The sequence below is a fragment of the Anthonomus grandis genome, chromosome 1, assembly GCF_022605725.1.
Source record: "Anthonomus grandis grandis chromosome 1, icAntGran1.3, whole genome shotgun sequence".
Classification (NCBI taxonomy): Eukaryota; Metazoa; Arthropoda; class Insecta; order Coleoptera; family Curculionidae; genus Anthonomus; species Anthonomus grandis.
The window spans coordinates 23,564,029-23,579,140 of NC_065546.1; the positions used below are offsets into that span (position 1 = coordinate 23,564,029).

Genomic DNA, 15,112 nt, shown 5'->3' on the forward strand with positions numbered 1-15,112 from the left:
AATTAATAAATATTTATCATGTAAATATTTGTTGATGACGTCACTGGTAGAGTGCTTGTATCGGTAGCATCAACAATGCGATCGAGCGGCGTTGCCATGCCATTACCGTTTTCTCTATATTATATTATATTAATATACTTTATTTACATTTATTTAACGTTGTATATTGATTCGATATAGAGTATCTTATCATATTTATCAGGATGACTCAATAATACACGGATGTGCTTTTTATGACTCGTCTATTAAAACTAAAAACTCAGTATATTTTCTCAGCCTGTTTCCAAATAAAATCATAACACTAAAAGTCTTTCATCAGCACATCAATACGATTCCATGAAACCCATCTTAAGAACCGAAATTAATAACCAGCCTAGCTTTCAATAAATATCGGGTTACCACTTGAGGACCGTGGGTCGGTGTCGGGCCATATTTTACTTTGCCTGACAGTCGGCCATCCTACATTTGTTTCGTCCCGAAACAACCTTTTCTCCAAGTGGACCAACCATCCTGTATCTCAACTCATCAGAAACCTGCCGACAATAAAACTATCGTTACACCGAATCAAAGACAATATAATTTATTCGGGCCAGAATTCTAATCCACATTAATTTATACTAATATTCATTTGACATATGTAGAATACAACATTGTCAATCTCTTTTCCAAATCATTTCCAGTACCTACTTTTGTAACTAGAAAATGCGACAACATTTTCTCAAACAGGGTTCTCTAACTCATACTTAGAGCAATCCCACCAGCTTTATCCAAAACCAGGATCTACCACTTAGTGTGCTATACCATGCTTTAACCATCAAGAACAACTCAACTTCATTTAAAGCAAGAATCAACACTAAGATACTTTACACAACCTTATTAACACTCTTCATGTTACAGCTTTGGCTAACACATAGCCCCTCTCAGTATAACAGAATACAGATATACTAATTCACCTTTTCGCATGAACAGAATACAGTCATGCCTTTGATAGCCTTAATGTCGATCAGAATTCTGACCGATTTTATTATTATATACACTCCAGTATACTTTTATTTAAATTACACATCAAAATAAAAAGGAAATATCAAGAACAGCCAACTGGGATTCTCAGAACCTTTCAATCAATTTACTCAATATAGACATTAATCATTTATCCATACCATAGAAATAAAATAATGTTAAAATAAGAATCTGTAACTTCTTATTTCCAAACCTGTGGATATTACTTTAATTACTTTATAACCTTAAGTTTTCTTCGACAAAATCGGGGATCAAAAACTTTTCAACAGATAAACATTATATTTACCATGTTTAATATAGGTACCATGTAGTACATCATACACTACTTAATATACCACTATACTTAATTTTTTTAAAAAATTTTTTTTTTAGTACATATACTACCTAATCTAAGTTTTTATCATCAAATGGCAAATCGTTATCACTATTTAATACTACCCAAGGTTTAATTTTATCTATTGCTACAACGCTAATACAAGCCCGCTTTTTATCCCTTAAATCTTCTACTACATAGTGATCATTTGGCAACACCGCCTTTATTTTAAAAGGCCCTTTAAATATTGGTTGCAACTTTTTACTACGGCCCGTAGCTACATCACTAGTGATTTTTACCATTACCAGATCTGCCTCTTTGTATACCTTGGGACGGAACCTTTTAACATCAAATTTCACTTTCTGTTTTCGCTGAGCCTCTGTTATTCTCTCTTCCGCTCTCTCACGCAGTTCTTTTAAATCGGTTTTCTGTATGTCTATCGCAATTTCTTGCACTATTTTTGCATCAGCAGGACAATTGGGAGTTATTCCCATTAACAACTCATAAGGGGTCTGTCCTGTAGTTTTGTGCACTGAAGTATTAAGACTTAATTGGATCAATGGTATATGTTTATCCCAAGAACAATCGTCTTTGTCATTGGCACTTAGATACCTTAAAGAGTCGAGTATCGTCCCATTAAATCTTTCGCACTGGCCGTTTGCTCGGGGAGTGCAGACTGCATTTAAAACATGTTTAATGCCCATAGAATTGCAGAAATTATTCATTGTTTTTGATGTAGAACAAGAACCTCTGTCAGATATAATCCTTTTAGGGACACCAAAAAGATAGATAAAATGTTCAAGTGTCTTGTTTACGTATTTTATTTCAGTAGATCGCACCGCTTCTAAGAATACAAACTTGGTAAATCCATCAACAATTACCAATAAATCAGCTTTTCCGCTAGTCAGTAAGATATGTCAAACGTATACTCTTGCAGTTCCAGCCACCATCTTGCTATTCGCGGCAGTAGATCTCGCTTCGTGCTTCTCGCTTCGTGCTTGTTAATGGACTTGTAATTTGGGCATAGTTTTTAACAAACTTTCTGAAATATCCAGATAATCCTAAAAATCGTTTTTAGGATTCCTAAAACTCTTTTTTATTCTTAGGTTCATGTAAATTAATTAAAGCTTGTATTTTTACCTTATCGGGTCGCACTCCTTCATGAGATATTTCTCTTCCCAGATAATTAAGCTTCTCCATAAAGAATTTGCACTTTTTCAGTTGTAAGGTAAGATTATATTTTCTAAATAAACTAAGAACTTTTCTTAATTGTTCCAAAGAATGTTCGTAGCTTTCTGCAGGCACTATGACGTCATCAATGTATCCAAATGCCGTTTCAGGTGGTAGTTCTTGTAGAATTTTATTAATCATTTTTTGAAACAGAAAAGGGGCATTACACAGGCCAAAACTCATGCGTAAAAATTCAAATTTTCCATCCGGAGTAATAAATGCGGTTTTTTCTATAGAATCATTAGCCATCGGAATTTGGTAGTAACCAGAAAACAAATCCAATGAGTTGAAGATGGAGAATCGCCTTAGTTTGTCTATTTGGTCATCTATGAGTGGAAGGGGAAACTTTATTTTCTCCGTTATACTGTTTAATTTCCTGTAGTCGATACACATACGCAGCGATCCATCAGGCTTAGGAATTAGTACTACCGTACTAACTCAATATATTTTCTCAGCCTGTTTCCAAACAAAATCATAACACTAAAAGTCTTTCATCAGCACATCAATACGATTCCATGAAACCCATCTTAAGTACCGAAATTAATAACCAGCCTAGCTTTCAATAAATATCGGGTTACCACTTGAGGACCGTGGGTCGGTGTCGGGCCATATTTTACTTTGCCTGACATATTTTATTTTAAAAAATGCTTGATATTTTAATAAAGGGGAGCAGTAGTATTGTTTTGTGCCTTCGGAAACAACTGAACAATTTTATGATATTATATTTTGTGAAGTGATTTTTGCCATTTCTATAATATGTATAAGCATTTGGCATCATTGAATCAGAGATGTTGCAAGCAAACAAACCTGCCCATAGTTCCATGGCATGGTACTTCTAGCCTTTCAATGTTCTAAGTAAATAATCAGATTTTTTGCTGAATTGGCTTATTCTTCAACAAAAATTAGGGATATTTTTTACAGAAAATTAGATTAAACATGGACCCGAAATGAACGCCGTTCGTTCATTCAACTTTTTCTTCAATTTATTAAAAAAATCAGTTTCTAAGGTCTGTACCACCAAGTGGAAAGGTGTGTTAACGTCGCCTTCTACACTCCTCCATCGTTCCATCTCGCCGGACGTGTTCCCACTCCACGCTAGTGCAATTCACCGTGAGCACCGCGAGGCAGGAGCAGTGAGTATTTCATTTACAGTTTAATCGGTGCGCGTTATCATAGTATTTAAAAATGATACGGTAAAAAGTATGTTGGGTTGCAGATTTCGAGTCAGGCGCTTTGTTTTGACGTTTTACCTGTGTTGTGTGTGAGTTCGACATTTAGCCCATAATTAGTAGGTTTGCATTATCTTAGATCTGCCTAATCTAATCTGTAGCCTATAGGCCTAGTGATGTTTTTGGGTGGTTAGGGTGAAGTGACGGTAATACCTATATGTAAGTGAAACGTGGCGTACGTGCGTAATGTTTTGTTTTTGTCTGAGTTGCGGTTTCGGATTTTAAAGCTTCAAGAGGAATTTAATTATTTTTTGGTGAAATTGGAGGTGTTTTTTAAGTATCTACCTAAACATCGGGTATGTATTTTATTTTTTTTGCTATGATGAACGTTTTTGCAATGCATTTAAGTTGTAAGTATGTGTACCTAATAGGTTTCAATCAACTAAGATATTTGTATTCAAGTAGAGCACTTTCATATTTTTACCGCCTAATACCAAGGAAAATAAACAAAATTAGGTCAAGTGTCTAAGTTCAGCATAATTATGAGAGGTTATGTACCAGGCCTTTATCTCTTCATTTTATTTTCTGTTATGGATATGGCATTATTTTATTTACTTCATGTCAGCTGTGTGCGACAATGTTAGGTTGTGAGGGAATAATTGATTTAGAAATACCTATATATATTATTATATATATTATATTACTATATATATATATATATATATATATATATATATATATATATATATATATATATATATATATATAGTATGGATAAATGATCTAATAATAACAAACTTGTTACTTTGTCTTTCGTTAATGGATACGAAAGACAAAGTAACAAGTTTGTTTATTTTCAAAAGAAAGTACATGACAAAAATTAGCACAAGTTAAAACAGTTTTTGGAATAGGAATCCCTGAAGTCCTAGGACTATAATGTTCGAAATAGTATATTCAATTATGGGAAACATAAACAAAAAGTCACCATGAGATATATATTATGAGATTTTTATACAGTATATGTGCAAACATGGTTTTTTAGGGCTAACAACAGATGAACAATTTGATTCCTAAGTTATTAGACTTTAATGTATCATTGTACTTATTTATGTTGTGTTGAAACCATTTATTAACTACATGGCTCTATTATACCATAGTAGAAACAGCAAACATTTACTTGAAAAAAACACAACTTCAACAAAAACTTTGTTTTTTGTATTGTTTTTAACTTTATTTGTTATTCACATAAGTAAAAACTCTTATTGGCTTAACTCCTTGATCTACTGAATCCATTTTTGTTCTACACTTGCACACTTATGATTCATCATAAATTATATAATAAGTATATTATTCAATTTGACAGTTACCATTTTAAGTATTTATTAACTACATATGACCTCAAATAGTATTAAATTAGAATTATAATATTTATTGACACATTTTCTTTTGTAATAAGAAACATTTTTATTCTAAGGTACTCAGTTGTGAAAGATAACAAGTTGCAGTAAATGTGCAATATTATTCAAGATGTCCATTTTGGAAGTCGAATGATTAGTTGATGTTTCCTTGTTTCAAAAGTGATGCATTTCAATAAGATAATTCATCATCATTGGACTCAACTCTTAAATATATTTGTTTTACAAAAATATAAATCCATGTCTTAGTATAAATTAATATAAATACTACATAATTAGTATAAACAAAAATATTGTGAGAAACAAAATAATGAATAAAAAGCAGGAAAAGTAACCAATTATGCAAATATTTAACATTATTTTTGGAATATGCTAATGCTACTAATCAAATGTGTCTGTGCCTACAATGTACTTCACCTTAGCTGAAAACCCTTATTAAACCTTATTAATTTAATTGAAAAACTCACACTGATTAACTGACTTGCAGATTGCCTTTTTGCATAACACTTTAAAGTCTTTAATTAGACAATTACTTTCAATGGCATTGAATTGTATAAATAATAAATCACAAAAAAGATTATTGTATTTTTCATAAAAAATAGAGTGTCACAGGGCACAGTGTTAAGTCCTCTCTTGTTTTTACTTTACATTAATGATCTATCAAACTGTCAGGATGACTCTAAACTTTTTGCGTATGATACAATCCATTTTATAAAGTATCACCTTGCAGATCCATTGGTTTATGATATCCTCGAAGTGACTAAGAGGATTGGTTTATATTCAATAAAGTAATCTCAACAGGTCTAAAGCTCAAAGTGAATTTAAAAGTTCACCATTCATCAAAGTAATCCTATTCTGCCTTTTTAAGGTTTCTTTTTTTCTAAGTTTCTTGAAATTACTTCTGATCTCTCCTTAAATTGGGAACAGCATGTCCTGCAACTAAGTAATAAGCTTTCCAAGATCATTTTTCTGTTAAGAGCATTATTGGGCTTTGTATCTCTTCCCATTCTTTTAACAGTCTACCATGGGTACATATTTTTCTTCTCATATGTCATATGGAATATTGAATTAGGAACATAGTCCTCATGCAAAGAAGATTTTGTGACTGCAGAGAAGGTATGTGAGAATTCATCTCTCCTCCATCTCTATATCTATATATGTCTAGTCTATATTAAGGAGAACATTCCTCAATCTTCATTGCATAGTTAAACATAATCCCTGATTTCTGCAGGCTCTCCAGCACTTCGAGAGGTACAGACTATTTTTGCATACATTTCTTTAATGCCTATATTATTACTATAATGCTTATTTGTGTTAAATTCCAATATGTAATAGGGTATGTATAACTTTATATTTAACTGTGTTTTTATGTTTTACAATGAATTTTAACCACATATTATGTGAGTATTCCAATATATAATAGTTTGGTGATGTTATTTAAAAAAAAATTTATGTACTTAATATGTGTAACATGAAATTATATGATTATCTATGGTGTACAATTTTATGTATTGATCCTAATAAATATTCGATTAGATTAGATATTCAAGAGATTATAATTTGGTGCTGTTTTGATTAAATTTAATTACATGAGTATATAAAATATTTTATATATCTTATCTGTAATCAAGTTGGGTACAAGCAGTTTTTATTAAGAATAATTTTGAGTATGTATCTTTGTATTCAAATAAATTTGTCAAATTCATTATTATAAAATCTACCACAACAATATTCTAAAAAAAAACAATTATTAATATGTTTATTGTTTTATCATGGTTATAAAGTAGAGAAAACTATTTTTTAGTATTATTTACATATTTAAAATCTTATTTAGAGTTAAATAAAAAATGCTCTGAATCATAAATTTTAAAATGAAAAATTCTTTTACTTTGTATCTTGTATTTGGTAGAGATATGAGAAAAAGGTCCAATATTACATTTATTTAAGATAAAATAATTTTTCATTCATTTAACATTAATGACAGGATTATTATAGCTAATGGAATAACTTTTTGTTTGTTTGTTTTTGTCTTTTCGTTTGTTTAAAAGGAAAATTTTTTAAAAACAAGATCTAGGTTTGCTAGGGAAGGGTGAAGGGAGGGTTTCTAATTCTCGAACTAGCAAAGGTTGACAATTATTACAACTGGATTAAATTTGGTATTTTCATTTCTAGCCTATTGCTAAAACGAGCAATATTTTTTATTCTAATTTTAGACAATGTCTGTATTCTATGTCCCCGTTACTAAAGCAAGTAAAGTTACAGGTTAGTTTTGGCAGTGATACCTCTGTTAACCCTTTGTGGCCTGAATTATTTCGTGTTTTTTTGAAAGTAATATTTTAAAGTTTTTTTAGGAAATACTATTTAAAGGGATAAATAAAATGAAATTATGACTCAAAAAATAAGTTTTATTATATAGAGAAAAGAAAAAGATGTGGTTCCACTATGGAACCACTAGGAATGTACATGAATGCATTATTTTTTATGAAATGCGTGAAAACAATTGGATTTATCAGACAAAGTCCAACTTGACACATACTGCAAAACCACCTAGTGGTCCACACTATGTGGTTTTGACCTAGTACTGCAATGTGCACAACAAACCTTCGGACCATGAATGGGTAAATGTGCAACTTTATCGTATCTTACCTCTGACGGCACTATTACTTTAAATTTATTTATGGGTGGATCTGAACTTCTTCTGCCTCTTTGTGGAGTTTCTGGATCTGCTCCTATAAGGCCACAAGCCACAGCAAAGCGAAACTCTTTTAAAGTAATAGATTTGCACAAATTTTATATTTTTGCGCACGATTTTTAAAAATAATGTATGCATTGACAGTGGTAAGGTCTAAAAAGTTCCAAAAAAGACGGTGCCACCACTTTCTAGACTTGCGGTCAATTCTATACGTAGCAATATGCATATCTGATTTATCAACATAATTCATATGTACGTTATAATCTTTAACTAATTGTAAACAGGAAAATTCTTTCGAGGTTCCATCTTTTTGTTTTCTTGAAATAGTGGTAACATCGTCGGGATTATGAAAATTACTTAAAAATCTTACTGATTTTGAATCCATCCATTTGAGATAGATATGCCCTTGTTTGTAATTCTCCAATCCGAATCTCCTCTCTTCATAACCTTGTCCTCTTTTAAATCTTTTGGTTCCAGTTTTCTTCCCTTTCTAATGGTTCCGCAGGCGTAAATCTTATTGCTGAGTAAATCTTTTTGTAGTTGGATATCATTAAAATAATTGTCAAAAAAAATCCTGTGATAGTTTCTCATTAAAGAACGGGTCAAGTCTTTGACAACTCTTGAGCCTAGATTCCTCTCAACAGTATCAATTTTACCAGTATAAACTTGGAATTGTGACACAAAAGCCGATTCATCGGCTCTTATCCAAATTTTGTATCCTCGCTTTATAGGTTTCATTGGTAAGTATTGGCGAAAACTAATCCGTCCTTTAAATTTTACCATTGATTTGTCTACTGTTTGATTTTCTTGTGGCTTGTAAGAGTTTAAAAATGTATGCGACAATGTTTCTAGTAAAGGTCTAATTTTGTACAGCTTATCATATCCAGGTTCGTTTTTTTTGGTTGAATGGAATTATCATTCATGTGGAGGTGTCCGAGAAGCCAACTAAAGCGGTCACGTGACATAGCCGACGATATAAAAGGATCTCTCATTTGCATTTTTGAAGACCAATAGTCCTTGTAACTGGGTTTCTTTGTTAGTCCCATTATTAAATTTATTCCCAGAAAACACTTAATTTCTTCAAAAATTGTAGGAATAAAACGGTTATTATTAGTCACCTGTGTTGCATATAAATTTGTTTCAAATGCAATTTTTTCTATAAGCTCTTTTGTAAACAAATAGAAAAATATATCAATAGGTGATTCTGCATCTTCGGGGATATTTGGTCCACTGGTTTGTTCAAAACTGCGGGATATTAGCCTGTTCTCAATTACTAGTCCACTGGTGTATAAATGTTGATAAGGGAAGTTCATCCTCCATCACTCCATGGACTATGACTCCTGTCATAGTCCAAACTTTCTCCGTTGGTTGGCAATGGCGAGTCAAGCATATTTTCTTGCAAGTCTTCTTGAATTGGATTCAACTCATCTGCGTCAACTGCATCGATTTCATCCTGTGATGGTGCCTCTGAAGTGATGGAACCCGAATCGGACGGGATCTCATCCAACATAGTAAATGCCAAGTCAGAGGTCATGTTTCCCAAATTCGAATAATAATTTCCTAAAAATAAGAAAAGTACCCAATTGATATATTATTATGGCCTAGTGGACACAAATGGAACCACATTCATTTTAATAAGAAATTATACTTCTATAATAAAAAAACCATAATTATTTTCACAAAAACCTACACTAAAACTAATATTTAAAAAAATAAAACAAAAAACTTACGTGACATGATGTTTTTTCTTTAAAACTCATGCATAAGTAAACACGTGTAAAAAGAGTTATGCGAGACTGACAGACAACTTATCACAAAACACCGACAAACAAATAAACAGATCGCGCGGCATTTGAAATAGAGTGGGGAGGTGACGCGTAGCCGATCGAGAGTTCTAGCCGTGACACTGGTTTCGTGGCGTCAAAATTGAAGCCGAGATTTGGTGGCGCACGCCGTACAGTGGAACGACTAAGTGGAGATACCGCGGGACCTAATATTTTACATTTTAGTGCGGGTATACACGATCCGGTTTCAACGGATGCGGTAGAAACGGATGCGTTTCTACCGCATAGGATATACGCGATACACACTGCGTTAAAAACGGATAGGTATTAAAAAAAATTCAAAAATTTGATTGCTTCGAGACTTTCATCGGGAAATAATGTTTTCATTGCAAGATTCTTCATCAAGAATTATTTGTGGTCTTGAAGCAAAAGATTTTTTGCGAGAGTCAGTATAACGTGAAAACATTGAAGGCATCCATATTTTGAAAGTGGTGTAGAAAAAAATCGACAAATTTCATACAAATATTCGGCAGTATCATAATAAGTTTTTTAATTATTACAGAATGTCTAAAAAATCATTTGGCGAATTGTTGACTGTGTTAAAACAAGATATATAATGTAATAATTTGGGTGAAAATAACTAAAAACGCGCGTTACAACCGGAACGTATATCGCGATACATTGAAGTACGTGTGTTGCCCAGGATGATCCGGTTATCCGGCGCGCGGTCTTGCCGCAGCAAGCTGCGGCGCTGATCCGTCGATCCGGCATTGACGCATCCATGTATCGTCTTCTATTAAAACCTATGTGTTGTCGTGACGATCCGGCGCCGGACTGTTTTCGCCGGACCGTTCATACCGGATCGTGTATACCCGGCCTTACAAGATAATATATTTTTTTTATTATTACGTATTTTTAGGTATATGATAAATGTTTTAAATATTTTTTATTATTTATTTTATTGGAAAAATATACATAAACGGTGTTTCAAATTCGTCTACCCTCAAAATACGAAAATGGATAATTTACCCCAAAGTTGCACATTATTTACTTGTAGAAGAATATGCCATATAAAAAATATATATATTATATTTTATGTAGTTTTGAAGATTATTGAAAAAAAAAATTTTTTCAAAAACTTATTCTTGACACTTTTGTGGGTTATCTTGGTTGCTATGGGAAAGTTTTTGCATTGCTGTATTACTTTTTCGTAAAAATGTTAATGCCGAAAACAAAATTAGGTAGGTATCTACGCCAAACTTTTGTTGCTTATTTAAAAAATCGAAAATTTGTATGATTCCAGAGATAATTAAAAAAAAGCAAAAAAAAAATTTTAAATCCATTTTAATTTTTTCTGAGCTTAAACAGGAATGCAGCAAGAGGTAGGCATCATTCTAAATAAAATTAAGATTGTAAAATGTAAGTTAAAAATAAAATTGTAAATTTACCCACCTAATTTAAATACCGAATTTGTATTCTTTTTAAAACTCAAAGCGAGTATCAAAATAGTTTGGCAGTTTAAAATTTTAAATGCGTAATCTTACTATAAACTACAATAATAACTGCAGTAAAATATTATTTCGAATCAACGCAAAATATGTGCCCCAGCGCGGAATTTTTGCCATCGCGATGCGGTCGTCGCCTCGCATGATTTCGGCTTCTGTTGTGAGGTATCGATGGAAGCGGGGATAAGTGTCCAGGCTAGAACTATCGATCGGCTACGGGTGACGCCGAAGCGTTGATTGAATATTTGGGAAGATACGCAATCCTGTGTTAAAAAGTGTACCCGGTCGACTATCGGATTGCCGTTCAGTTTCGTGCACCGTGTGGTGCTGCCGCAAAGCGTCAAATCTAGGAACGATTTATTTTAGCTGCGTGGACCTGGCTTTTGGCTTCTTTGAGTCAGGTTTTCAACGACGATGGAATCTCCGGTTACGCGGCCGTGTTGGATATTTTTTTAAGATATGGGATGATGCTGCCAACTATGTTTTTATTATTTTTTTTGAACATACAACACAGTGTCATTTATGTAGTGGTCAAGTGATAAGTGATATACTTAAGGGTGGAGGCATATTGAAATTTCTTAAAAGTTAAATTTTATAAACAAATAATTACTTACCAAAATATGTTTTTGAGACAAAAATTAATACAAAAATATATATAAAAAGCTATTTTTACAAAATTACCAAAAAAGTTTAATACAAGTTATAATTCCAACAAACATTATGTTTCCTTCATTTTGTGTTCAAGAGGGTCAAGTTTTTAAATAAAAAGCCCGTTGCACTTAATTAACTAAAAACTAATATACAAAAAATATGTGGAACAAATTTTAAGATATAAGTAGGTTTCACGTAAATATTATAAGGAATAATTTAAATAATTCATAAGACTTAATACCGATGGTAATATAACTTCTTGATCAATAATTTTTTGTAAAAAGTAACCCATTTTGTCATGTGATTCAATATCTGAAAAATTGTGCAGCTTAGTGAGATCTGTAAAGTAAGGGGTTGTGAGTGAGGATGTTAATAGAAATAGAAAATAGGCCACATTTTAAGTTTTAAGCGACACAGGAAAATTCTCAATTACCAGTTGTTACAACTATACCTAAAACTATAAAAAGATACCTAGTAACAAAAAAAAAACATTTTGTTTAAAGACCCCGCATCACGGTTATACAGGACGTCAATAGAGATGGTCAATTAGAGGAAAGTTGAGCAATATAGTGTCCTTTTATAATAAAATCTAAATACTTCCTAAATTTTGCAAAAAACTGAAATTTGGCAAAATCATTTTATTTTTTTTCTGGCGTTATTTCAAAATATATGACAAAAGTATTTATTAAATGAATAAATTATTGGGACCACTTTTTCTTGCCTATACGATGACACCTTTAAATTTAAAATACGACATTCTGTCTTTAAAGAGCCATTATCAACTTTGTTTTTCTTTGTCGGCGCTATATTGACCATTTGCAGTTTAACGACGCGGGAATCTTTGGGCGCCCGGCCGTTTTGTTATTTTTTTAAGACAAGGGCGATGATGATAACAGCGCTTTTATTTATTTTGTTATTGCCGATATTTAAATGTGCTGTGATCTCGCATAAATAACTAGATAAATGTGGTGGTCAAGTAATGTATTGGAAGGTGCTATCTCTTACAACTTAAATTTTATTAACAAATAATAAATTACTTACCAAAATCCTTTTTTGAGACAAAAATAAATAAATAAAAACAAAAGAAAAATTCAATAAGCTTTTATTTATTAATTAGAAAATTAACAAAAATATTAAATAAAGGTGATGATATAGGTAGGTTTCACGTAAATATAAAGAGTAAATTAAATAATTAAAGATTTAATATCTATATACGATACTATAGTTTTTTAGAGTGAATAATTTATTGCAAAAAGTAGCCCGTAATATGATTTTTGACAATACGGGTTTGTGAAACCAGCCAATATCTCAAAAACTGTGTAGGGTAGTGAGATCTGTGAAGTACACTTTTTTTGGACAAAAATATTGAAAAATAGATACCTTTAACTGAAATTAATATAAAAATAAAATCGCAAAATTTAAAAGGTTTTGAATAAGGGTGTAACAACACTATAAAATATAGAAAATAGGCCACATTTTAATTTGCAATACAGGCAAACACTTAATTACTAATTCTTAAAACTAGAAAAAGTTAATAAGAAAAAAAACAAATATTTTGTTTAACAGTATGAACGGTCTCATCGCGATTATACAGGATGTCCAAAATAAGGATGAGCAGTAAATGGTTTAATTAGGCGAAAGTTGCGCAATATAAATGCAATGATTGAATAAATGCAATCTAAAAATTGGAAAAATGCCAAATACTTCCTAATAATCAGGAAAAAGGTGAAATTTGGCAAAATGGTTTTTTTATTTTTTTCTGGCGTTATTTGAAAATATAAAATAAAATCATTTATACATTGTTGTAAACACTTTCTCTTATTTACAAGTTAACATCTTTAACTTTTAAATACGACGTTCCTTCTTTAGAGAGTCATAATCAACTTTGTTTCTTCTTGTCGACGCCATGTTGGCCACTTGCAGTTTTGAATAACCCTTTTAATTACTTTATCAACGAGGTAATTTCTAGCTAGTAGTTGGAATCATCCCTATTTCGAATTTCAAAAAATTCAAAACATACTTTATTCATAAATACATGGTACCTACTTGTTGACATGGTACTTTTATGATATAAAATAGGCACATTAATCGACATATTACTAACACATAATTTAAAAACAATACACAATAGTGGGTTCAACATACTAGTATAAACACAAAATGTATTTTCAATTTCAAAGCAAGACGACTTAAAATTTTTTTAGAGTAACATCACAAATTCAAACCTTTACATCTTTACTAAAAACTAATTATATAATATTGGCCTATTCCTAACTATCTTCAAAAAATTCTAATGCTATAAAAATATTTGCTTTTAAGAAGTTTTGTTAAGGACTTTTTAAAGCGAGGAGACTTTTATGACATTTGGAAAATGATTAAAAATTTTTATGCTCAAGTAAATAAGAGAATTCTTAGTTCACTTTTCGGGATGGGCATTGGAATATTGTATTTTTTTCTGATATTATAATGTTTTAAGGAGCCATTATTTTGAAGATACAATTTATATTTTTTGTATATTAGTCAAGCAGACTCAACAATAAACAAGCAACACAAGGAAAGTATCTTTAAATAGGGGTCTGCATGTCCTGTGGAGATTTATGACACATATATTTAATGGCTTGTTTTTTAAAAACAAACATCGAGTCAAAAAGCCGTTTACTAATGCAACTCCAAAATGTTATTCCATACTGTAGGTATTTTTGTATGAAAGTAAGTTCCAACTTTCGACAAAAAAAATATCAATCTCAGTTCATTTAAAACCATTCTAACAGCATAACATCGTCTAGCCAGTTTTTGCTTCCTGACATATCTCCATAAAACTTAGGTTTATGATCGATAACAATTCCAAGAAATCTGTTAAAATTATTCACTTCCAATTCTTTGTTGTGAATCATGAACTGCTCTGAGCATAAAAACTTAACAATTTAGTCTTATCTATGTTTAAAGACATCAAATTAGCATCAAACCACTGTTTAATCATTAATAAATCTTTAGAAATTGTTCTAGGTTAATGTGCTTTTATTATTGTCCATAAGATAGTGGTGTCATCTGCAAAAATAGTGAAGAATCCTCTTATCTGGAGCGACCCCAGGTCATTTATATACAATAGAAATAAAATAGGACCGAGAAACGAACCCTGCTTACTACACAAAGTTCAGACAAACTGCCATTTGGCCAAACAAACTTTTTTCTGTCTTACAAAACAAAATTTTAACCATTCTAGAGCAACTCCCCTAAACCCATATCTAGAAAGCTTACCGAGCAATATTCCATGGTTGACACAGCCAAAGTGTTTAGAGAAGTCGCAGAATACCGCTGCAGCAAAGTGACCTT

General features: G+C 31.7%; 1 protein-coding gene across 5 annotated transcripts in view; it reads left to right on the plus strand.

The window, feature by feature from the left end:
• LOC126734085 (E3 ubiquitin-protein ligase RNF144A) overlaps positions 1–15,112 on the plus strand; it is a 246,320-nt gene that overhangs the window by 61,622 nt on the left and 169,586 nt on the right. For 2 of the 5 annotated variants that reach the window (XM_050437609.1, XM_050437598.1), the window contains exon 1: positions 3,707–4,088. The exons of 1 other annotated variant lie outside the window; for it this stretch is intronic. The gene's annotated coding sequence lies outside the window, so the exon portion shown is untranslated. 2 more of the 5 variants (XM_050437613.1, XM_050437627.1) reach the window with 2 other exon arrangements.